The 25,261-nt window shown below is 43.2% G+C and overlaps 1 protein-coding gene across 6 annotated transcripts in view; it reads left to right on the top strand.

The window, feature by feature from the left end:
* Lhfpl3 (LHFPL tetraspan subfamily member 3) overlaps positions 1 to 25,261 on the top strand; it is a 634,521-nt gene extending 609,260 nt beyond the window's left edge. For all 6 annotated transcript variants that reach the window (XR_008214591.1, XR_008214587.1, XR_008214590.1 and 3 more), the window contains one exon: positions 1 to 25,261. This exon is cut by the window's left edge. The gene's annotated coding sequence lies outside the window, so the exon portion shown is untranslated.

The following is a 25,261-nucleotide window of genomic DNA, read 5'->3' as shown; positions in this document are numbered from 1 at the left end:
GGAAGACAGAGAGGAAGGACTGTAACAGCCAGAGGTCAGCAAGGACCAGAGCAAAAGTATCTTCTGGACATGACGAAGCCACTGCACTATGAACTCACTGCAGCAGTGGGACCACTGCACTATGAACTCACTGCAGCAGTGGGACCACTGCACTATGAACTCACTGCAGCAGTGGGACCACTGCACTATGGACTCACTGCAGCAGTGGTGACTACTGCACTATGGACTCACTGCAGCAGTGGTGACTACTGCACTATGGACTCACTGCAGCAGTGGTGACTACTGCACTATGGACTCACTGCAGCAGTGGTGACTACTGCACTATGGACTCACTGCAGCAGTGGTGACTACTGCACTATGGACTCACTGCAGAGGGGTTACCTGCATAGACCTGTATACAATCAAGGTAGTCAACATTCCAGAATGAAAGAGGGATGGGGTTACAAGCTCCCACCCCTAACTGAGGAGCAGTTGATGATTGACAACCTCTGAGGAAGGGAATCTTTAAGGGTATGGTTGCTGGTAGGTTGACCATTATCCAGTGATGGCCCAATACACAAGATCAGGAAGGAATTTCTGAAAAGGACTCAAATAGCTCAGGAAATAGCCTCAGAAACTAACGAATGAGAATGCATGGAATTAAAAGGCTTTGGAACAGAATTAAAAAAAAAAGACCTTAGTTAAGAGACGGACTAATTAAGAGATAGAATGGGAGAGAATCTTTGCCAACTGCGCATCTGACAAAGGATTTGTATTTAAAATCTATAAGTAATTCCAAAAATCAAACATCAAAGAATCATACAATTTATAAATGGTCAAATGAATAAACACACCATTCTCAAAAGAAGACAAATGGCTGATAACTCCAACAGCCTGTGTTCAATTTCCAGATCTCACATAATAGAAGATTAAAAAACTAGTGCACACAAGATGTCCTCTGACATCCACACTCACACTGTGGCACCACCCCAGCAAACATACATACAATAAACAAACAAATTTTCAGATTTGTAAGCATTTGTGTGTGTGCCTACACACACACACACACACACACACACACACACACACACACACACACACATACACACGTGCATGTGCACCCATGCATGCTTGTGTGAGCTTATGTGTGCTACTTGTGTGCAGGTATCCTTGGAAGCCAGAGGGTCAACTGATGGTGCTGGGACCAAACCTAGATTCTCTGCAAGAGCAGTAAGTGCTCTTAACTTATGAGCCATCTCTCCAGTCCCCTGTAATAAATTTATTTAAAAAGAGAGTGAGGAGAGAACAAGAGGGTAATGGGAGTGGGGAGAGAAAGGTAATATAGCACCTGTTTTCTACCATACTTGGAATTAGAGTTAAATATTTATGTATTTACACACATATATGACATGAAAGCTGAAGGGGACAGTGAGAAGGGGAAAGAATGGACACCAGTAGGACAGGGTATGAATATGAACAAAACATAATGGTAGAGCTGGAGAGATGGCTCAGAGGTTAAGAACACTGACCGTTCTTCCAGAGGTCCTGAGTTCAATTCCCAGCACCCACATGGTAGCGTATAACCATCTGTAATGAGATCTGGCTCCCTTTTCTGGCCTACAGGGATACATGCAAACAGAACACTGTATACATAGTAAATAAATAAATCTTTAAAAAAAAGACATAATGGTATATATGTATGTTATTTTGTGTACTAACTAAAAAATTTAAGACATTACATGAATATCTAAATACTATAACATTGTAAGTGAAGACATAAGAAAGTAAATATTAAAAAAATACAACAGGCTGAGATGGTTTGATTATATGGACCTTAATCTCAGATTTGCTAGTCACTGGCTTTGTGGATTTAAGAATAATCACTTATGCCAGGTGGTAGTGGTGCACACCTTTAATCCCAGCACTCTGGAAGCAGAGGCAGGTGGCCAGGCCAGCCTGGTCTACAGAGTTCCAGGACAGCCAGGGCTATGCAGAGAAACCCTGTATCAAAAAAAAAAAAATCACTTACCTATCTATAATGAAGTTTTTTTTTTTAAGGTATGCTTCAAACAGTTGTACAGACCAATGAATCACTTCTCCATTTTAGCTAAGATTCCTTACCAAGTGATGAGGGGTGGGGGCGTGATACTTAGTGTAGGAAGAACACTCCATTTCTAACATATACTCGATATGCATGCTTTTATATGGGGACTAGATGCTGTCTAGTCTGGCTTACAGACTGAGCTACAATGTGACATGTACTGGAAGATACTGAGAATGTAGTTTGGGAGGTATAGTGCTATTATTGTTTTAGTTAGGTCTGTGGTGCTAAGGATTAAACTCAGGGATGGCTGAAGCATAATCACTTGAGCTGGACAACACAACTTTATCTAAAAAACAAAGCAGGGGGCTGGGGTGTGGCTCTTCAACATGCTGGATTTGATGACACTGTCCTCGTGGTCCACGAGGAGAAAAAGTGGCTGAGATGAGGAACCTAGCCTGTCTGACATATGAAGGAAATGAGACCACAAACAATAAACTGGCTTGCCTTGTGTGGTGCTAACCGACATTGTTTATTAGTTCATCTCATTTCTCACAATGCTATGAAGTAGTATTCATCATCCCCACCCCATGAAGGAGTTACCTAATACTGTGTAAGTTCATACAGAGGAGAGCAAAGCTCAGAGCACTTAAATAACTTGACCAAAGGAAGAGCCTTGAAACCAAACATAAACTTCCACTAGCTAATTCATGATACCCATTCACTCTGTACAACATTTCCTGGCACCTAGTCAGGTCCCAAGCCACCTGAACACAAATCTCTTAGAAACGATAAACTCAACTAGTTCAAGCTAATATTGTCAACAGAAGATACCTGAATTAACCCCAAAGTAATGATTCTTAATGTTAAGGAGCCAAGGTCCCCTCTGATAATAATTGGGGTTCCTCTCCCCCAGAAAGATGTATACAGACACACAACTACAAAAGTGTGTCTAGAATTTCAAGGATCTCCTCAAGCTAAGGGCAGAATCTTTGTTATTTGGCTAGCTGGTGTTTTAGTGATGGAGATTGAACCCAAGACTTCACTCCCTAACATCACAATTCCAGAGCTAGACACCACCCTTCCAAGTTCAAAAAGACTACACCCTGGACGGTCCTTCCAGCCCATTAGCAGAGTCAGCAGGGATAGGATGGGAAAAAGCTCTGCCAGCAGATCCCTATGCATTTTACTGAATAAGCCCCTGAGTTCTTGCAAGCTGTGTGGGATCAGGATTCTAATGCTTTCCTTAAGCCAGGACAGAGCAGGAACAGCTGTGAGTGGGACCTCCTGGAGAAAGCCTCTGTAGCCAGCTGGTGTTGCTGCTGAGCTATGAACTGTTAGGGGCACTCACTATCTGCTGAGGTTCTCCGAGGTCACCTCAGCCTAGAGACAAGAAAAATAGGGAAGTGAGATCACAGTGACTGGCTTTCTTGCCCCTTACTGTGTTTAGCAGTAGCTTTTTCCAGTCTTATTTTCTGCTGCTCAAGGACCAAAGTGCAGATAATGAAACATGATTAAAGAATGAGTTTAGACGAAGGTTCAAATCTTAGATTCTCTCCTCAGTAACGGAAATGAAGGTAAGTTACTTAGCATCTCTGAAAAGGTGTCTGCTCTAAAAAAGCATGGACACTAAAACTCATATTGCGAATATAAGTGAGAACTCAATAAGATACAATGATACCTGAACAATAAACAATCACTAAAAACAGACCTTGTAGTTGTCAGATCTTAAAGAAACTCAAGACAAACAGCTAACTGAGGCACCTATTTAATATCAAAGTGGACACTAGCAACCAACCAGGTTCTCCCAGCATCTCTCAGTGCCTGTTACACAGTCTTGGCTCTTCCCAGCACTTCACACACACACACACACACACACACACACACACACACACACACACACACACACACACACAAAACCTACCCTAAACCTCTCCAGGCCCTAAGCTTGGCTTCTCTTTCATATGTGATCTCAACTGTTTGGGTTACACGCTCTCTTGGTGCTCTTGTATCTGTTCATGGCCTCTTGGTTCCTCTCTCTTCCTTTCTCACCTCCACAACCCCTGTGACCAGATCTATTCTACTGGCTTGATCCAGTTTGGACCCTTCCAGATACCTCTGGCTGTGCTCTCCCTCATGTCTACAATAAAACCCTCCTCAACCATACCTAGGAGCAGTGATGTCCTCATTTTCATTCAGTGGTGTTTCTGGATATCAGTTTCCACCAATATTACTAGGAGAGTCTGCTCAAGTCCTGGACTCAAGTGGTATTGAGACCGCAAAGAAATAAGGAGCGATCTATATACATCCTATCCTCTATAAGTTACAATAAATGACTTCTTTGGGCTTCACACTTTGTCTGGCACAGTGCTTGACAATCAGTGAACACTGACAGGTACTTGCAAAAATAGTAAAGGAACTTGGGGAAAGCCAAGGTCACTTTAAAAGGTTCAATGAACTTCCTGCTATTGTCAAAGTAAGGACTCCCTTAAACTATGACTGTCTTAAAGGAACAGAGCACTCTGCAGAGGCTCCCTGGAATAACTAACTCCAGCCTCCATAGGAGGTATGTCTGGAAAATCAGATGTTTGAATTTTTATTCCACTTGTATGTCTGTCTACCACAGGCATGCCTGGTGCCCCTGGAAGCCAGAAGAGGGCATCGGATCCTCTAGGACCAGAGCTACAGATGGCTGTGAGCTTCTGTGTGGGTGCTAGGTATCAAAGCTCTGTCCTTGGGAAGAGCCGTTGGTGCTCTTAACCCCTGGGCCATCCCACTAGCTCTCCTGCATATTTACAAGGAACAGATCTGAAGAGGATTAACAATTTAAAAAATATACTATAGACTTAACAAAATCGAATATAAGACTTTTGAGGAAAGAGGAGAAATGGACCTGTCAGCCATAGAATAGACCCCAGTTACTGTGTAAATTACAATGGTTTGATTTGTTTAGAGGGGAGATAGGTGCCTCCATATCCCAAGTGCTGAGATTATAGGTATACATGCCACACTAAATTATTCAACAACTATTTGACAGCAAATAAATGGTTTGAGAATGATGAGAGGACTCAGAAGGTAAAGGTGCTTGCTGCCAAGTATGACAACCTGAGTTCTAGCCCTGGAGTCACATGGTGGAAGAGAAGTGACTCCTGAAGGTTGTTTTCTGACCTATACACACACACACACACACACACACACAGATACACACACAAACAAAAATGCGACACACATGAATCCATACACATAAATAAATAAATAAATAAATAAATAAATAAGTGTAAATTTTAAAATAATAAATGGTTAATGTGTCTATTATAACTCCCTGAAAGAAAATACTGCCTGAAGAGAGATGACTAAACCATCCCAAATGTGGGACATACTAATGTGGCTTAATGTATTCAGAGTAAATGTCATAAAAATAAGAATTGGGGGTCCTCAAGACCATAAAAGACAACAAAGGCATTGAGGAGATGTAGCCATTTGTAATACATGAATTTTGATGTTTCTGGTCTGAAGGAAATAATTCTAAGACATTTTGAAGACAGTGTAAGAATTCTGGGGACTGGAAATACAGCACAGTGGATAGTGTGCTTGACCAGCAGCACAGGCAAAGTCCTGTGTTTTATTCCCTAGGACCATATAAACCAAGAGTAATCATTGAAAAGTTTCTGCACTCTGATAAGCCTCTCTGCTGACACAGCAATCCAAATCAGACTAAACCAGACCAAATTTGAAAAAACCCTGATTTAATGGGTAAAGCATTCCCGGGTGATTCTCTGGCCCCCCAGAGAGGAGACAGGGATGCAGTTTAAATACCCTTTGGGAGTGGTCTTGAGCATCTCTGAGGAAGGAGCTGTGTTTAGTGGGACTTTCTGTGGGGTAGGGTCTGGGCACAGAGGTGGGGTTTCCACCAGAACATTTCAGACTCTTTGGGTATAGGGGTGCTGATTCAAATCTAGCTACTTCCTGCGTACATGGGGTGATGTGGAAAGGGGAGGAGTCAGGAGGTGGTGGCCCACATACAGCAGGAGGTGTGAGTGGAGGAGCATCTGGTTAATTGTCATCCTGGAGACCTCAGAGCATCTGTTTCTTGAGGAAGCAGGGAAGGCAAGTTGCTAGGGAAAAAATAGATCATTAACATCTGCCCTAGTTGTACTGTAAAGATGAATGTACAGAGCAGAAGAGCAGATAGGCCCTTCATTGGGACATCTTGGGAAACTGGAGGGTGGAGGGTCCCAGCTGCTGGACAGACCATGTATCCTGAATAGGTGCCCACTTGAGCCTGGAGAGGTGGTACCAACATGGATGTCCCAGGAGCTTGATAGCCGAGGGGGTGGTGAGGATCACAGTATAAGGTCCTGTCCATCAGGGCTCGAGAGTCTTAGGAGCTAGCTGTTTGAGGAGTACTCTGTCCCCTGGGGAGAATGGGGCAGGCTTAGGGGCAGTGGGTCTGTTGGTGTGGGGGCAGGAAGATAGCTGTCAGCATGTGAACAGAAAAAGGACCTCAGAAGAGAGAGATAGGGGAGGTACCCAGTCAGTGGGGGAGTTTGAGCTGGGAGGTGATGATTGCAGAAGGACCTTCTGTAAGGGAGCTCAAAAGGGCTCAGGCCTATAGGAGAACATGGGGTAGTCCAGAGGCAGATAAAGGCAATGGGGGGAAGTGAGGGCCAAGATAACCTGAGTTCAGTGGAGAGCTTAGTGAGCTGTTGTTTGATGACTCCATTGGCCTTCTCAACCTTTCCCAAGGTTTGTGGGCAATAAGGAATGTGAAGCTTCCAGGAAATGTTGAGAGCATCCCAGCACAAGCTCCATGACCCTGGAAGTGAAGGCTGGCCCGTTGTCCATTTGTATTTGGTCTGTGGCAAGCCAAGTCTAGGAATGATATGTTCCAGGAGTACTTGGGCCACCAAATCTGCTGTTTCCCTTCCAATCCTTGCCCAGTTGGTATCCTCAAAGCTGGTGCAGAGGCTGATATATCTGGAGGGCCTCCTGTGGACTGGCCTTGGCACACACCTGTGAAATACTCAGAAGAGAGTATAGTGGCCAAAGTGAGTGTGGTCCCCAAACAGCTGAGAATATTACCTGCTGTGGGATGTTCTGTATGTCAAATATGTTGCTCTGATTTGTTAGTAAATAAAACACTGATTGGCCAGTAGCCAGGCAGGAAGGATAGGCGGGACAAGCAGAGAAGAGAATTCTGGGAAGTGGAAGGCTGAGTCAGAGAGACATTGCCAGCCGCCATCATGACAAGCAGCATGTGAAGATGCCGGTAAGCCACGAGTCACGTGGCAAGGTATAGATTAATAGAAATGGATGAATTTAAGCTGTAAGAATAGTTAGCAAGAAGCCTGCCATGGCCATACAGTTTGTAACCAATATAAGTCTCTGTGTTTACTTGGTCAGGTCTGAGTGGCTGTGGGACTGGTGGGTGACAGAGATTTGTCCTGACTGTGGGCCAGGCAGGAAAACTCTAGCTACAAATGGCGTCCAACGTGGTGGCAAGAGTTTCCATCTAAAAACTGAGAAAAAAGATTCTAAAATGGAGCTAAAAACAGCTTCCTAATTGTCTCTCTCAAATGAGCGGCAGCTGCCGATTTGAGCTACTGTGGCGGGAATGAGGCCTCTGCAAGTGGCACATTAAGCTGCATAGCGGATTTAGACTTTGCTAGTACAAAACAAAAAAAGAGGTTTCTGGACTGCACACTACTTGGATAAAAGCATAGACCCACGATAGCTCCCAGAGCTGGCAGTAAACCACCACCATGTTGGGAAGCTTAGGTGGGCAGAGCTAGCAGCCATAGCTGCTGCAGTTTAAAGCAATAGATTCACAATAAGACAGATTCAGATGTAATAGTTTACAATGTGTGTAAAAATGTACGTAGGCTTGAAAGAGACAAAAAAGGTGGTATATACAGTTATAGAAACAAATACATAGTTTTAAAAAATAAAGTCTTTAAAGAGACAGTAAAATTAATATAAAAATAAGCCACATGAAGATGAATATTACACAGAGAATCTGGATTGTGTTGTCTTTGGGATTTTTAACTGCAGAAAAACATTTGATTGTAAAAGTTGTTGAGTTATGCCAAAATGTATATTTTAAAGGTACCTTGACTTCAAAATTTGGATATAAGGATATGTTGCTTTGGAAAGGAGACTCTGCTTTTGTTCCCACAGAAAGCCAGAGGCTATGGATTTGTTCCAGATTAAAATACATCAGGTTTGACCAGCCAAGACCCCCTGAAAGGTGTCCGATGACACCATGGCCCAGATGATCCAACATCCAGAATGGTTTGAAGGCAACTGGCTCAGACGATACACCCTCATGGACTATTCCATAATCCTAAAATTTTCTTTATGTCCCCATAAGATACAGTGCCCCCCTCCAGCAGGAAGTAGTAAGAGAAGCTACGCCCAAATTCCCAAATTATATGTAATTTTACTTTGTTAAGGTTAAAACCTTCCTTTTTGAAAAAAAAAAAAAGGGAAGTGCTGTGGGATGGTCTGTATGTCAAGTGTGTTGCTGATTGGTCAATAAATAAATCACTGATTGGTCAGTGACTAGGCAGGAAGTATAGGCGGGTCAAGGAGGAGAATAAAGCTGGGAAGTGGAAGGCTGAGTGAGAGAGACACTGCCAGCCGCCATGATGAGAAACAGCATGTGAAGATGCCAGAAGCCACGAGCCATGTGGCAAGGTATAGATTTATAGAAATGCATTAATTTAAGCTATAGGAACAGTTAGCAAGAAGCCTGCCACGGCCATATAGTTTGTAACCAATATAAGTCTCTGTGTTTACTTGGTCGGGTCTGAGCGACTGTGGGACTGGCAGGTGAGAGAGATTTGTCCTGACTGTGGGCCAGGCAGGAAAACTCTAGCTACAATTACCTCCAAGCAAAGTGTGGGGCAAGCACGTATGACTAGAAAAAGAATGTGAGAATCACCCTGCAAGAATGGGAAGTGACAGGGTCTTAAATGGGAAGGAAGGGATCCCACCTACCCCTGTGACAGAAATTGGCAAGGAAACTGTAGGACCTGAGTCAGATATCAAAACAGAATAGGTAACTCCCATGTCCAAGAGAAAGTCAATGGACTTACCTGCAGCATCACCCTAGGCTCAAAGAGGGCAATAGGAGTCAACAAATCTAGGCCTTGTCAGTCCTCTACCAGGTTTAGAAGTTCAAAGGCTGGAAGAGTCTTAGTTGCCAATGTTGATGAGGCTGGAGCTCTGTGGTGTGGCATAGAGAATGAGCCTGCATGGGGGCATTCAGATCTCCAGTGTCCAGGCTGTCAGCAGAGAGGGCATGGCCTCCTAGGTGACTTGGAGGAGGCAATGAACCATGAGGTCTCCTCTGGCAGCCATTTAGACCTGGTTGGTAATTCCAGTAGGGCTCTGTAGCTGGCACCACCGTGTCACCCACAGGGACCAAATTGTCCACTAGGTGGGTTTGTTCTTCATACTGCCTAGCTGCTGCCTAAACTCAAGTTCGCTCCTCAGGAGTGAGAGTAAAGGCCTGGATCACATAAAAGTCATGCCAGGTCAGATCGTAGGCCTGGGACAGATAATAGAACTCCTTGATATAAACAGGATTAGCACAGAAGGAACCCCATTGCTTTTCTATTTGTGAAAGATCCTGAAGAGAGAAGGACTCATCACTTGGACAATTCCATCATCTCCAGGTATCTCTCAGAGAGGGCAAAGTAGGGTAGGAGCCTGGTGAGACTGAGTATGAGAAGAAACTGGGGAAAATTCGGGGCATTAGTCCAGTGTGTAGAAGGGGACCAGGATGTAGGTTGAGGCATTGGGGGATAGAGGAGAGCAGTCTAAGGAATACTGGCCACTGAATGGAACATGTCTTTTTACACTTGTTTTTTTTTTTTTCTTTTTTTTTTTGTTTTGTTTTTTCAGACAGGGTTTCTCTGTATAGCGTTGGCTGTCCTGGAGCTTGAGCTTGTTTTGTAGACCAGGCTGGCCTTGAACTCACAGAGCTCCATCTGACTCTGCCTCCTGAGTGCTGGGATTAAAGGCATGTGTCACCATCACCCAGCTGGCTTTTACTTTCTAAATGTTAATTAACATGTTGTTGCATAGTTAGACTGCAGAACAATTTATAAGATACTTTTTTTAATGTACATTATTTAAAATGTTCTCAGTAAAGTTAAAGGATTGCCTTATGCCCCATCCAGTGGGAAATAAAATCATATCACTACAGACAAAAAAAAGGAAAAATAAAAGAAATGTGGATTGATTAGCTAAAATAAAGAAGTATTTATTGTTCAATGTGATAAAATAGTTTATGTAAAAGAATGTTTTTATTTACTCATTTATTTTTGTATCTATATCCTGAAAGGATTCCAAAATTATGTTTACTACATATACATATGCATGCACATACACACACATATACATACACATAAATGACACTTGACAAATATCAACCAGTTTTGAATTAAAGTAGAAGTTGCTACACAGGTCTATGTATGTTTGAATTATTTACATGGTAAAAGGAAAAGGAAACACTAGGAAAAATCCTAGTGGAACTTATACCCTATACATGTGTGATGATTTAAATGAGAAATGTTCCCCACAGTCTTAGGCATTTTAATACTTAGTCTCCAATTGGTGACAGTGTTTGGGGTGTCTTAGGAAGCATGGACTTGCAAGGAAATATGTCAGTGGGATCAAGTACTGAATTTTAAAAGCCTTGTACCATTTCAAGTTTACTTTCTCTGCTTTCTGCTTGTAATTTTAAGATATGAGCTCTTGCTAGGCAATGGTGGCACACACTTTTAACCCTAAACTCAGGAGGCAGAGGCAGATAGATTTCTGAGTTTGAGGCCAGCTGGTCTATAGAGTTCCAGAACAGCTAAGGCTCTACAGAGAAACTCTGTCTCAAATAATAAAACAAAAGATGTGAGCTCTCAGCTTGCTACCTCAGTTCCAATACCTACCATAATGATAATAGACTCTTACCCCTCTTGAACTATAAACCCAAATAAGCCCTTCCTCCTATAAGTTGCCTTGGTCATGGTGTTCTATCTTAGCTAATACAGCATGCAGAGGAAGAGCCTGACTACACCCTCACTACACCAGGCTGAGAAAGATGAATTTACAAGGTGAGCTGTGTTTCTCAAAACAGTTCTAAGCTAGTCCCCCAGTAAAATTTATCTGAGGATCAGAGGAAAGAGCCAGCCACTATAGTAAACATAGAAGTCAGGCAATGTTAGCACACACCTTTAATCCTATCACTCGGGAGGCAGGGATCTGTCTGGATCTCTGTGAGTTCAAAGCCACAGTGGGAACAGAGCCAGTTGTGGTGGTGCACACCTTTAATCCCAGCACCAACCATAGAGGTCTGGAGGTCTGTGCAGACAGACAGGAAGTGACAGAGCTAGGCAGGAAGAGGAAGTGATGTAGCTGGGCTGAGAGAGCAAATGAATGAGCAGAACAGAAAGGCATATAGGCGTGGGTATACAGGAAGTAGGTCTCTTTGGAGACTGAAGTGTCAGTGAGGTGAGGTTAGCTTGTAGCTTCTCCATTCCTCTGATCTCTCAGGTTTCAACCCCAATATCTGGCTCTGGGTTGTTGGTTTTTTTTCCGTCTACACTACAGTCCTAATGCCAGTATCTCAGATTGTAACCATAACTCTAAAGGTAGGTTTGGTTGGGTTGGATTTTAGACATTTATTCATATTGCTCAGACTGGCCTCCAATCCCTGGGCCCAACCAATCCTCCTGCCTCAACTTTCTGAGTAGCTAAGATATATGTGCCACAGCACAAAGTTTGAAAAGGTAACTAGCCAGGCATGGTGGCACATGCCTGTAATCCCAGCATTTGGGAAGGGAAAGCAAGATGATCAGGAGTTCAAGAGCAACTGCAGCTACATAGTGTGTTCAAGGCCAGCCTGGATTGCATGAAATCCTGTCTCAAAATAAAGTGGTAACTAAAAAAGCAAAGTCACAAAACCTATGTGACTGGCATCCTTAGAAGAGGAGATTAGACATAGGCAGGCATCCAGAGAGGAGGGCCTGGAGCAGACCTCCCTCACAGACTTCAGGAAGAACCAGCCCTGCTGACTTCTGGATCTGCAGCTTCTATCCCCACAACTGAGAAATTTGATTTCTATTGTTGAAGTCACCCAGTGTGTGGTATGTTCTTAAGGCAGCCCTGGTGCTTTTATTTAGGTTACTATAACAAACGCCTAGGGGGGTTGATTTATAAACAACAGAAATGTATTGCTCAGAACTCTATGGGTTGGGAAGGCATCTGCAGAATCAGGACTAGGGGAGGGCTGCTCTCTGCCTCACAGACAGTGTCTCCTTGCCTAATTTACACATGACAAGAGTGAGCAGATACCTTCTTAGGTAAATGGGGGTGGTCTCATGATTTGAAAAGGCCATACCCTTTAATTCATTTGGTGTATTTTACATTGTAATGGCAATACATTTTAATAACATTTGGTGTCAAGTTCCATTCTATGAATTCGAGGGGATACAGACATTCAGACCACAGTACCTAACAGAACAATATAGAATTCCTAATTTGCCAGCAAAGCACTGGGGTATTTCCTCATCACTCACTCTATTTCCCCATGAAACAATAGCCTGATAACTGCAGAGTCCACACAAAGCAGAACCCAGACAGCTGGCACTTGAAGCTCTGACTATCAGGAAGCAATGTCCAGGATCCCCAAGTATCACCCATCTGAACATCTTGAATTCAACTGTGACACTTGTTGGCCTTCACTTTCCTCTGTGCTTGCTGGGATTTTTGTCTCAAAAGTTAATAAGAGATGCACATAGTGGTGCATGCCTTTAATCCCAGCACTCAGGAGGTGGAGGTAGGCAGATCTCTGTAAATTCCAGGCCAGCCAGGGCTACCCAGTAAGCCACTGTTTCAAACAAACAAAAAAGGTTAATAAGATATGGGAGATAGAATTGTTAGGTTTCAAAGAAACTCAGGACAAGTGGCTAATTAAGCTGCCTCTTTAACATATCAAAGCCAATACTGACTAGCAGTCTGCTGCAGTCATCCTGGCTAGCACACCCTGCACCTACCCTCAACCTCCAGCCCTGAGCCTCACTTTCCTTCCCCCTGGTTCTCTTCATTGTATAACTCAGCCATCTTGGCTACACATCCCCTCGGTGCTCTTGGTCTCTTGGTTCCTGTGCAGTCTTTTCCTCTTTTCTCCCTCTTCTCTTCCTCTCCTTTTCTCTTACTTTCTCTCCTCTCATGGCTCAGTTCAGTCTGTTTAACTGGTTCCTTCTGGACCCTTCCAGATGCCTCTGCCAGTGCTGTTCCTTATATCTACAATAAACCATCTCCTCAAACAAATCTAGGAGCATCATGTCCCCATTTTTCATGCAAAGACATGCTGGAGAGAAATAATATAGCTTACGGGGGCTGGAGAGTTGGCTCATCAGTTAAGAGCATTTGTTGCTCTTGCAGAAGACCTAGGTTCAGTTCCCAGCCCCAACATGGTGGTAACAACCATCTGTAACTCCAATTCTAGCAGACCTTATGCTCTATTCTGACCTCTGCAGGCACTAGGCACATATGTGGTACACATACTTACATGAAGACAAAGAACTCATACACACAAAAAAAAGTAAAATAAATTTTAAAAAAGAATCTAGCTTATAAAAACCCCATAACTAATATTTATATTAATAATGACTATTTACTAATATTTTAAAATATAATTGCTATTAAGGTAGAATGCAGTCATATTCCATTATTGAATTGTTCAGATTTGATAAATGCACCCCTCCTCTCTTCACATAGCCTCTCTCGGGAAGGAAATTCCTCATAATCTAGCCATCATTGGCTTAGTGCCCAGCATCCAAAGAGCCTCTGTAATCTGCTGTGCACAGTCTTGACCTTTCATATGAAAAGAGGGGTACTGCCTCTGCTCTAACAAGCTTTTCAAGTTCATCTCATTTAGTATGATCCCAGCACTGCCATCTCAATTGTTTATGATACATTACCTCATAGCAGCCAAACCACGTACTGTAAACATGTCCTTTCACGGCCAGTCAGTGGTGGCACACATCTTTGAGGCGGGTGGATCTCAGTGAGTTAAAGACCAACCTGGTCTACAGAGTGAGTTCCAGGACAGCCAGGACTACACAGAGAAACCTTGTCTCGAAAAACCAAAAAAAAAAAAAGAACTGTCCTTTCACATATGATAAAACTGGGGCTCAGAGAAATTACATAACTAGCCCAAAGCCACAGGCAGTTGAAGGGCAGAGTTTTGAATCAGAGCTCAGTACTTCCCATCCTCACCGCTAGCCCATGGAAGTGTTAGTTATTTGGCGGCACTCTTACCCTGCGAGGAAAAGTCACGAAACATGACAGAATCCACTAACAAGAGTTTTATTAAGATAAGAGAGAGAGACAGATGTTCTCAGGCCTGTTGGAAAGACACATGCATAAAAGAGAGAAGCCGGAAATATGGCGCAGGCTTATAAAGGCTGGGTCGCGCATGCGTACACAGGTTCATGTGGCTACTCCACACATGTGCGTAGATCACATGATTGCGCTGAGTGCTTTACGAAACCACGCAAAGCCACGGGGTCCTGGTCACGCGAGACATTTTGACCTGGAACTGGCTATTTTTGACCCGGAACTGGCTAGGCGGAAGTGTCTAGGTCCGCTGGGCTTGCGCAACCATGCCCAACTGTTGGGGCGTATTGTGAATCTATCAGGAAGTCCTTATCTGTAATGGGTATTTGTTTCATTTATGACCTAGGGCGTGGCCTCTTGGCTAGCTTAAGACCTGTGGAGCATGTATGTGGGTCCCTTCTGTTAGGGGTTGATTATAAATTATATTAGGGCTGGGGATGGAACAATAAAATATAGGCTCAGAATTCTCTTTTGGAAAAAAAAAAGGGGGGAAATAGATAGGATAGGATAATAAGGTAGATTTTTTTTGTTTTGTTTTGTTTTTCAAGACAGGGTTTCTCTGTGTAGCTTTGTGCCTTTCCTGGAACTCACTTGGTAGCCCAGGCTGGCCTCGAACTCACAGAGATCCGCCTGGCTCTGCCTCCCAAGTGCTGGGATTAAAGGCATGTGCCACCACCGCCCGGCTCTACTTGTAAACTAAATCAGTAACTATCCACTTTAGACAATTTGCATTGGTATGGGTTCTTGTATATTAACACAAGTGTAAAATTATCTTTCTGTTCCTGTTTAATATAATTTGTATATTGATACAAATACAAAACTATATTTGCCATACGGTACATATGTTCCTACTCCTGTTTAAAGTATTTTATATATTGATACAAATGTAAAATTATATTTGTCATACTGCATATATGTTCTGATGGTTTTTAGCGGCACTCTTACCCTGCGAGGAAAAGTCACAAAACACAAAAGAATCCACTAACAAGAGTTTTATTAAGACAAGGAGAAAGGGACAGATGTGATCAGGCCTGCTGAAGGGACACACGTGGGAGAAGGGGGTTCGGGAGACATGGGGCCTGCCTTTTTAAGGGCCACCCTGCACATACACACTCAGGCCCATGTGGCTACTCCACACATGCACATAGATCACAAGGTCACGCAGCATGCAATTACGTGACTGCTCATGGGTTACGTAGGACATATGACCCAGAAATGACTAAGTGTCCCACCAGGACATGTGCGACCATGGGGTTGTAGCTGAAATTCTTATCATCCCAGACTCTTTGTTTTTATAAAAGATGGCAGATGTGTAGCTGGAGTTTCCTCCAGTCCCATGTGGGACCGCAGCTGTTCAGACTCAAGTAAACAAAGAGACTTATATTGCTTGTAAACTGTTTGGCCGTGGCAGTCTCCTTGCTATCCAGTTTTTTTGTTTGTTTTTTTTTTTCTGAGACAGGGTTTCTCTGTGTAGCTTTGCGCCTTTTCCTGGAACTCACTTGGTAGCCCAGGCTGGCCTCGAACTCACAGAGATCCGCCTGGCTCTGCCTCCTGAGTGCTGGGGCTATCCAGTTCTTATATCTTAAATTAACCCATTTCTATTAATCTATAAGTTGCCACGTGGCTTGTGGCTTACCGGCACTTTACATCTTACTTCTCATGGCGGCGGCGGCTGGCAACATCTCCTGACTCAGCCTTCCACTTCCCAGAATTCTCCTCTCTGCTTATTCCACCTACACTATACTTCCTGCCTGGCTACTGGCCAGTCAGCATTTTATTTACCAGTCATTCAGAGCAGCACATTCACAGCAAACAAAAAGACATCCCCAGCACAGATGAGTGGGTATGGGTCATTGTTTCTCCCAAAAACTGCTTCCAGCTGACTTGATGGGTGTCGGTTGGTCTTGGAGGGTTAGGGAAGGGGGCTTCTGAGGTAGACAGGTGTCCTGGGATGGTAGGCTGTTGTCTGCTGCCCTGGAGTTGCCCATCCTTTCTGGCTTGGAACTCTTTGGCTGACAGGATACTGGTGAGACAGAAAAAGCTTAGGAAAAATAATCATTATTATTTTTATTTTCTTTGGAGTGTTCCCAGACCAGGGAATTTTGAGTTTGGCACTTATCTGAAGTAGATCTGACCTGTCCAGATGGATTTAAGCTGGTTTCTGGAGCTTGGGAAAAATTTTGAACATATTAAGAAGCAGCCATGAGAAAATTAGTGACAATTGTAGTGTTTGGTACTCTGTTTAATTTTTACCTGAGATAAGCTTTATTAGAGGTAGATTATTTAAGGCACCTGTTTCCTTTATTAGTTTAGCATTCAGGAGACACAGGTGATCAATTGCTGAGAGCGTTCAACAGTGATAGACTGTTATATTAAAGTCTGTTTTTGCAGAGCCCAGGCACTTTTGGGTCTGGGGGTATAAATACCTTTGGATTATTTTACTGTTTTTTTTTCCTTACCGCCTGGATATGTCTGATGGTCCTTTTGCCTCCGGCTCTCTGGTGGCCCTATAACAATTAGCTGAGTGGTTAATTAGGAAAGGAAGAGCTTATGGAGTGATACCTCATTCCTCTGGAATTGATGACAAGGCAGTGGATCCTGGTGTCCTCTGTGTCACTGTGTATGAAGAGAGATTTTTCTGTGGAGGTGAGATAAAAGGTTTTAGATGAGACAGGTGGACCCAGTGAGGAAAACCCTTGAGTTTAGCAGCTGTAGGAGTCATAAGAATTACCTTGAAGGGTCCCTGACATTTAGGGGGGAGGGGTAAAGGGCACTGGCCTGGAGGGGAAAGAAGAACCTGATCCCCAATGTGGATTGGGGGTGGGCAAGGACTGTCACATGGCTGAGGTAAGGAGTAGTCTGTGTAGCTCCATAGGATAGAACTTAGGTGACATAGCAGGGGAGTTAACAGGCTATCTGGAACAGTTGGAGGGTTGGATAGAAGACCTGGTGTTAGAACTGGCCTTCCATACATTAGTTCAAATGGAGAGATTGAAAGAGGCTTTTTAGGAAGAGTCCTGAGCCTGAAAAGAGCTAAAGATAATAATCTTACCCAGTTGAGGTGAAGTTCCTGTGACATCTTAAGTGAGAACAGATTTTAAAGACTGGTTGGTGCACTCCACCTTTCCTGAGGACTGAGAATGGTATGGGATATGAAAATGCCAAGGAATGTTAAGAGCCTTAGCTAGTGTCTGAGAAATCTGAGAGGTGAACTCCGGGCCATTGTCAGACTGAAGGGAGGCAGGAATCCCAAACCGAGGAATAATTTCTCGGAGAAGGAGATCTGCAACTGTCTGAGCCCGCTTATTAGAAACAGAGTATGCCTCCACCCAATTTGAAAATGAGTCCACCATCACGAGGAGATATTTAATTTTCTTGATAGTGGGCATATGGGTAAAACTGAGCTACCAGTCAGTCCCTGGAAGGGAACGTCTAGCCTGGTGGGTGGGAAAAGGCTGACTTCTGTACTTGGTATTGGAGTCTGCTTTTTGGCAAATCTCACAAGAGGCAGCAATAGTTCTTAAGAACTGTAAGTCCTCAGAGGTGGGCTGCAGGTGGGCCTTTACGAATTGAGACAGAGCAAGACTATTAGGGTGAAAGAGCTGGTGTAGATAGGACAGAATTTGTCTAGTGTCAGGGGTTCCCTGAGAGGGTGTGAGCTGTACTGTATGGATTCCCTGCAGTGGGTGGGGTGAGATTTGGTCCTGGAGCATCCTGACTGCCTGGTCAGCCCAGTTATTTCCCTTAGAGATGATGGAGCTATCGGTCTGATGAGACCGGCAGTGGACAATTCCTATAGCCTTGGGGAGGTGGGAAGCCTTTAGCATGACCATTATTTGGCCTGAATTAGATATGGATCCCCCTTTTGCTGTGAGGAGGCCACGCTCCCTCCAAATAGCAGCATGGGACAGGAGGATATGAAAAGCATATTTGGAGTCTGTGTAAACATTTAGAGATTGTCCCTGTGCCAATTGGAAGACACGGGTGAGAGCTAGCAGCTCAGCCTGTTGGTTAGTGGTGTATGTGGATAATGCCTGTGCCTCTATTATCTCAGTATCTGACACTATGGCATTACTAAAAAGGAGCTGCCATCTGTGTACCAGGTATAAGTAGCCTGAGGCAATGTGCCCTCCTGTATGTGTGAAGGGTGAGGTAACAGTTCCTCCAAGGTTTCAGTGCAGGAATGAGAAGGAGAATACTTAGTGTCCCTAAGGCCATAGATGGATCTGTAACCAGGCACAGGCCACCAAGCATCTCATCAGACATAAGGTGGGGGGCTAAGGCATGTGAAGGCAAGGACTCCCCTGGAGTCTGACAGCACTTACTGCTTCATCAAGCCAGAAAAAAAAAAATGTGTCGGCCTTACACAGCCTGAAGACACACCCAAAGACGGGGATCCAATTGTGAGAATTATATCTCAAACTGCAGACGTGGGAGATGGCTAGAAATTTTAGCCTGCGATCGGGACCTACCGTAGCCAGTGAAGACCATGGTCGGGGATAACCCCATCTCAGGAACACCAGTGGGGCGCCAGACAATTGATGATCATCCCCACAGATCCAGGAGACAGTTTTCGATGGCTGAAAAGTGGGAGACTCACCTATCAAAGTAGCCAGTGTTGTGTGTAGGATCCCACGGCCAGGCAAATGGACAGTGGGCTGTTGTGGACGGAGCAGACTCCCCCGGTACAGGTTCCCAGGTACAAAGTGCCGAGAGTGCCCGTTGTGCACGGCACCAATGAAGGTTTTTAGCGGCACTCTTACCCTTTGAGGAAAAGTCACACACAACAGAGTCTACTAATAAGAGTGGACTAATATCTGATTAAGATATTTTGTATATTGTCACAATTTCAAGGTCATTGTATTTATACTGTACATCTGTTTACAGATTGTTTACTCTTATAATGTTAAGCCTTAGTCTAAGTTATTTAGGTTGATAAGATTTACAGGTTAATAGTCACCCATGCTTGTCATATTTATAGTCATTTTAATTGGGAATAATACAGAAATATATGTCAGATGGATAGAAAATACTTCATAGACCTAGAGAATTCGGCATTTAAATGTTCTAATGACTTAGAATTCTGTTGACGTGAGACACAATTGCTCCTGGCAGCACCAATCTACTCCTGAGAGGATGTTGGACATTGAAGACACTCCATATGGAGTTTATCTTCCTCTTGGCAAAAAAAAAAAAATGGCCTGTTGGGCAAAGAACTGCCCTTGCCTCAACTGCTGACAATAAGCACATTTTCCAATCTGGACAAGCAGGACACAAGGAAAAGCAACTGCTGAACCTTGCCAAGACAGGGTAAGACAGTCTCTCAAAATTCCTGCTTCTGAAGATGAGGTCTGTCAGATATTCTAGGTCTATAGCCAAAAAATGGATGCCCCAATGGTACTGAGAAACATTAGGTGACTGTCCAGATTGACAAGTGTCTCTGTCATTTCTTGCCATTTTTCAGAAGTTGCTCATTTGCACTTCCTGTTTACTCAGGTAATATTTTCCTTCTCAGGTCTTATGATGGGCTTGAAGACTAGATAGTTATAGCTACAATCTTCTCATATCTTAGCTAAGAACATATCAGATACTAGATTTAGGATATGACAGCTATTGGAGTAATCTCTGTAATTTGCCATTTAACTATAGTCTGGACACTTAACATGTGTTTCTTGCTTGATGTTGTTATTGTTGGTTGTATTTCCATTTTTGTTTATGTTATTAGCTTTTCCTTCTCTTAGACAATATTTGATAATCATTCTTTTTTTTTAAGATTTATTTATTTATTATGTATACAGAAGAGGGTGCCGGATCTCATTACAGATGGTTGTGAGCCACCATGTGGGTGCTGGGAATTGAACTCAGGACCTCTGGAAGAGCAGTCAGTGCTCTTAACCGCTGAGCCATCTCTCCAGCCCCCTTGATAATCATTCTTATTGTATGTAGTTTTATATTAGGTTTAGAACTTTCTTATTTAGACAAAAAGGGGAAATTGTAGTGGTATTCGTTCCATCTATGGCCTTGGGGTACCAGCCCCGAGGGTGTGGCCTCTTGGCTAGCTTAAGACCTGGGGAGCACGTACAAGGGTCCCTTCTCTCCCGTGCTCTTGGATGGTGGAGATCAAATCTGGTGGCATGAAGCAGTGTAGAACCGGTTCTCAGTCTTCCAGGACTGAGACTCTGCAACTGAATCTGCCATATCCTGTATTAGTGAGTTTTCCCCCCAATATAATCCTTTAATAAACAGTTTTTTATCAGTTATCTGCATGTTGTCTGCATTACTTATCTTCAGAAGAAAATGCAGTCCAGGGTTCTGTGGTGTCTGGGGGTTTTCAGAGCTCCTCTTTAACTCTTCTGGGTAAGACACTGAACTTACTAAGAGCAAGCAGTCCAGTTACTAAACACAGCTGTTTCGGGAGCTTCTGGCAGTCCAAAACCCCTTGGAGTGCACGTCAGGGCCGAGTACATGACTGACTCACCTCAAAGGTTAAATCTTTACTATCAACTTGACTGGATGGAAGATCACGCCCTCTGTATTTGTGAATGTTTCTATAGAGGTCTAAATGAGGAGGGAAACATACCCTGAATATAGGCGACACCACCCCTTGGGGTGGGGTCACAGTTGAATGAAAGGGAGAAAGGGATTGAAAGTGACCTGAGAACCCGTTTCCTGACTACAGACTTGTGACAGCTACCTCTCCTGACATCACAGAATTTATTCTTGTTGTCACAGTTTTCTCACGTGATCTGGACACACAAACTAGAAGCCAAAGTAAACCCTTCCTTGAGCTGCCTATGTCAAGTAACTGATAGACCTTTCAAACATTTCAGACCTTTCAAAGGCAGAGGCCGAAGTCTGTTGGCTCTCAGAAGAACACCCCAGGCATCGAAGGTTTGGCTGCAGAAATTTGGCAGCCCGCCTTGCTTGATCTCCAGCTCAGACCACATATATTCAGGGAGGCCCATCTCTTTCACCCTAGCCCTGCTCTCTGATTTTTCTGATGACATTCTTTTTTTTTTTTAATCTTTCCTGGGGTTCTTAACCCCTATGTGATCTAAAGGCCCTATAATCCTAAAAACCAGTCCTGTTAGCCAGATGCCCAGCACAATAGCACTGGGAAAGCAAAGTCATGGGACTGAAACCAGAAGAAAACCTATTCATGTGAGAAGCAGCTGGCAGCTGGAAACAGACTGAGAAAAGGAAGGCAGACCAGGCCCTACCTCCTACAGATGGCTGGACTGGAGATTTCAAAGCCAGTCTCAGCCTACCTAAGACCTCCTGTCCTCTCTCCTAATAAAGGAGACAGTACTTATCACAGCTCCCACCCTTCACTGAGGGGCTCTATGGGGGTGATCCACGAAAAGGAGCTTTGAGATGGAAAGCCATCAGGAGGGGAGGGGAAGAATCCAGGCCCACAGTCAAGAACACACATTGTGTAATTCCACTTTCCAATTAAATACCAGAGAAACACCCTTACAGGTTTATTGCTGTGCGTCGCAGCACAGGTGTGTGGGTTCATGCAGCTCTGTGGAATGAAGACTCAGAGGCATCTTATGAATGAATCTAGCCTTTCATGACTGCAGGAGGGTCCAGCCTCGAAGGACTGAAGCCCCTTCCCTTCACCTAGGGCATTTTTATTTCTCTCCATTACAGTTTAGCCAGTTAATTTCCATATGCTCAAAACACCCTGAAAGGAGCTCCCAACAATACAATGCCAAGGGCAAACTCCTCGATTTGTCAGGTACCATGGTTTTCCAGGTTTCCTGAACCAAGTTTTGCATAGGCCTTTGTATCCTTGGGGACAAGATTCACATAGAGGGAAATAAGGGAAACAAAAGGTGTCTTCCCAGCAAAAGATGGATTGGGGCTAGGTGCTACTCTCTGGAGCCAGGCCAGGTGCAGCTCAGCAGGAATGTAGCCACAAGGGTTATATGTTTTTATTAAATGATTTTATTTATTTTTAGATGGCACAAGGAGGGCATATTTTTTCATTGAAAAAAATAGAAATCACATATCACAAAATTCTAATATATATACAGAATGTATACTATAATATAATAGGTACATAATTCTAATACATATACAGAATATATGCTATAATATAATAGGTACATAATCACTTTCAGCACTTCATATGCATGGTTTTCATGCACAAAAGACCAGACAAAACACATTTCCAACAATAGAGCATATACATCTTTTTCCTCATCAACAAACTTACTATTTAATCCTTCTCAATGGTTAAGGAATGCTTTATCATATGCACAAGAAATAACAGTTTAAATCAATTCCCTGTCTCTATGCATTTAGATTTAGATTGCTTGTAAGAAAACTTAAATTCCTTTTGGAGTATCAAGCAGAGGCTAAGGAGGTGATTTCCCGTCCTGTTTAACAGTCCTCAACCCCATTATCCTACCCACCAGCCCACCGACTCAGTCCACTTTGGCTACTGTGCATTTCTGCATAAGTTTGCCTAGACTTTAACCTGGCAGAATTTCAGGTGCTTCATTGTCTGTGCTCCATCCATAAATGTATTACAGGGTGTGTCTTACCTTACTTGTTCTTCCTCTTATCTCTTAAAGAAAACAGACCATAGCTAAGGCAAAACAGGTGGCTTCATCTGAAGTGTATTTGCAGAATGTAGTATTGTATAGTGGAACTCAGTTTCCCTATTACATTGTGAACATGCACACACATCTATTGGAATTTCCCGTCTGCTTAGACTGAGGATCCTGCAGCTGGCTATCAGGGAGCTGAAACCCCTACAGAGAGGAAGAAACACTAAGACATGAACATACATACACAAGTACACATACACTAGTGCAAGCCTGCTCTAGAGCCTTTACACTGGGAGACAAAAGGTGTCCATAAAGAGACAAAGTCATAGCTCACACTTTTCAGAGGAAGAACAGTTGGAACCTGCAGGCTGAACACAGTGAGTCTAACTCTACCCCATTTGATACTGCATGCCAATGTCAAAGGGGTTTGAGAGCACAGGACTGATGCTCCTCCTCAGATTGGGTTTTGTTGTTATTTTCTTTGGTTGTTTCAGATGGGCTTTTGTGTAGCTCAGGCTGGCTCAAACTCACTACGTAGTGGGGGAGGAAAAGCTGATGAACTCCTGATGTTCCTGCCTCACTTTCTGATGTTAGTGTTGGGATTACAGGTGTGTGCCACCATGCCCAGAGTATACAGCAATGGGAGTTAAATTACCAGCTGAGCTACATGCCCAGTCCAAGTACAACTTCTTTTTGTGTGTGTTTGCAGGTGCAAAAGAAATAGACAAATTTCTAGATTCATCCAAACCACCAAAATTAAACCAAGAAGAGATCAACAATATAAACAGACCCCAAACAAATTAGATTTAAACCATAATTAAAAGCCTCCTGGCAAAAAAGAAAAAAAAAGTGTCCAGATGCACTCACAGAAGAATTCTACCAGACTTTCAGTGATCTACAGCCAATGTTTCTTAATTTTTTTAAAAATAGAAAACAGAAAGAGCACTCCCAAACTCCTTCTATAAAGTCAGTATCATTCCAATACCCAAAATAGGCAAGGGAAAAAAAAAAACAGAGCCGGGCGGTGGTGGCGCACGCCTTTAATCCCAGCACTCGGGAGGCAGAGCCAGGCAGATCTCTGTGAGTTCGAGGCCAGCCTGGGCTACCAAGTGAGTTCCAGGAAAAGGCGCAAAGCTACACAGAGAAACCCTGTCTCGAAAAACCAAAAAAAAAAAAAAAAAAAAAGAAAAAAACAGAAAAGAAAACTACAGGTCCATATCCCTGATAAACATAGACTCAAAAATTCTTGATAAAACATTTGCCAACCAAACACAGACATACATCAAAAAGATTATCCACCATGACCAAGTTAGCTTAGTACAGGAATACAAGAATAGTTCATTATAAATCAATAAATGTAACAAACCAAATAAAGGGATTTAAAGGCAAAATTACATGGTCATCTCAATAGATGCTGAAAAGGCCTTTCAACATGTCTAGCAACACCTAACATCTTCATGATAAAAGTCTTAGAGTAGGACTGATGGAACACACACCTCAATATAATAAAAGATACATATGAGAAACCCATAGCCAACATCCTAGAGGGAAAACTTGAAACAATCCCACTGAAATCAAGAATGAGACTGTGCTTTCCATATCTGCTTTTCTTTTTTTTTTTTTTGGTTTTTCGAGACAGGGTTTCTCTGTGTAGCTTTGCGCCTTTCCTGGAACTCACTTGGTAGTCCAGGCTGGCCTCGAACTCACAGAGATCCACCTGGCTCTGCCTCCCGAGTGCTGGGATTAAAGGCGTGCGCCACCACCGCCCGGCCCATATCTGCTTTTCAATAATGTGTTTCAAGTACTAGCTGAAGCAATCAAAGCAAGAGAAGGGAATAGAAAGGATACAGATAGGAAAAGAAAAAATCAAACTATCTCTACTTGCAGATGATAGGATATTATATATAAGAGATCCCAAAAATTGAACCAGAAATCTTTGGGAAATGATCAACAATTTCAGCAAAGTGGCAGGATACAGAGTCAGCTTAAAAAAATCAATAGCTTTTTTTTTAATGCACCAATAAGAAACAGAGAAGAGATCACAATATTCTCAAATAGCCTCAAAGAAATTGAAATATCTAGGAATAAACCTAGTCAAGAAAGTGAAGGACCTCTACAATGAAACTTTTAAATCTCTGAAGAAAGATCCAGAAAGACATCCCATATTTGTGAATTGTGAAAATGACCATTCTACCAAATGCCATTTACAAATTCAATGCAATCCCAGTCAAACTCCCCATCTCATTCTTCACAGAAAAGGGGGAAAAAAAAAGTAAAA

Source organism: Peromyscus californicus, unplaced genomic scaffold, assembly GCF_007827085.1.
Source record: "Peromyscus californicus insignis strain IS unplaced genomic scaffold, ASM782708v3 Scaffold_6__1_contigs__length_162567912, whole genome shotgun sequence".
Classification (NCBI taxonomy): domain Eukaryota; kingdom Metazoa; phylum Chordata; class Mammalia; order Rodentia; family Cricetidae; genus Peromyscus; species Peromyscus californicus.
The sequence above is the reverse complement of the archived record's forward strand: the minus strand, read 5'-3'. Positions and strand labels throughout refer to the sequence as shown.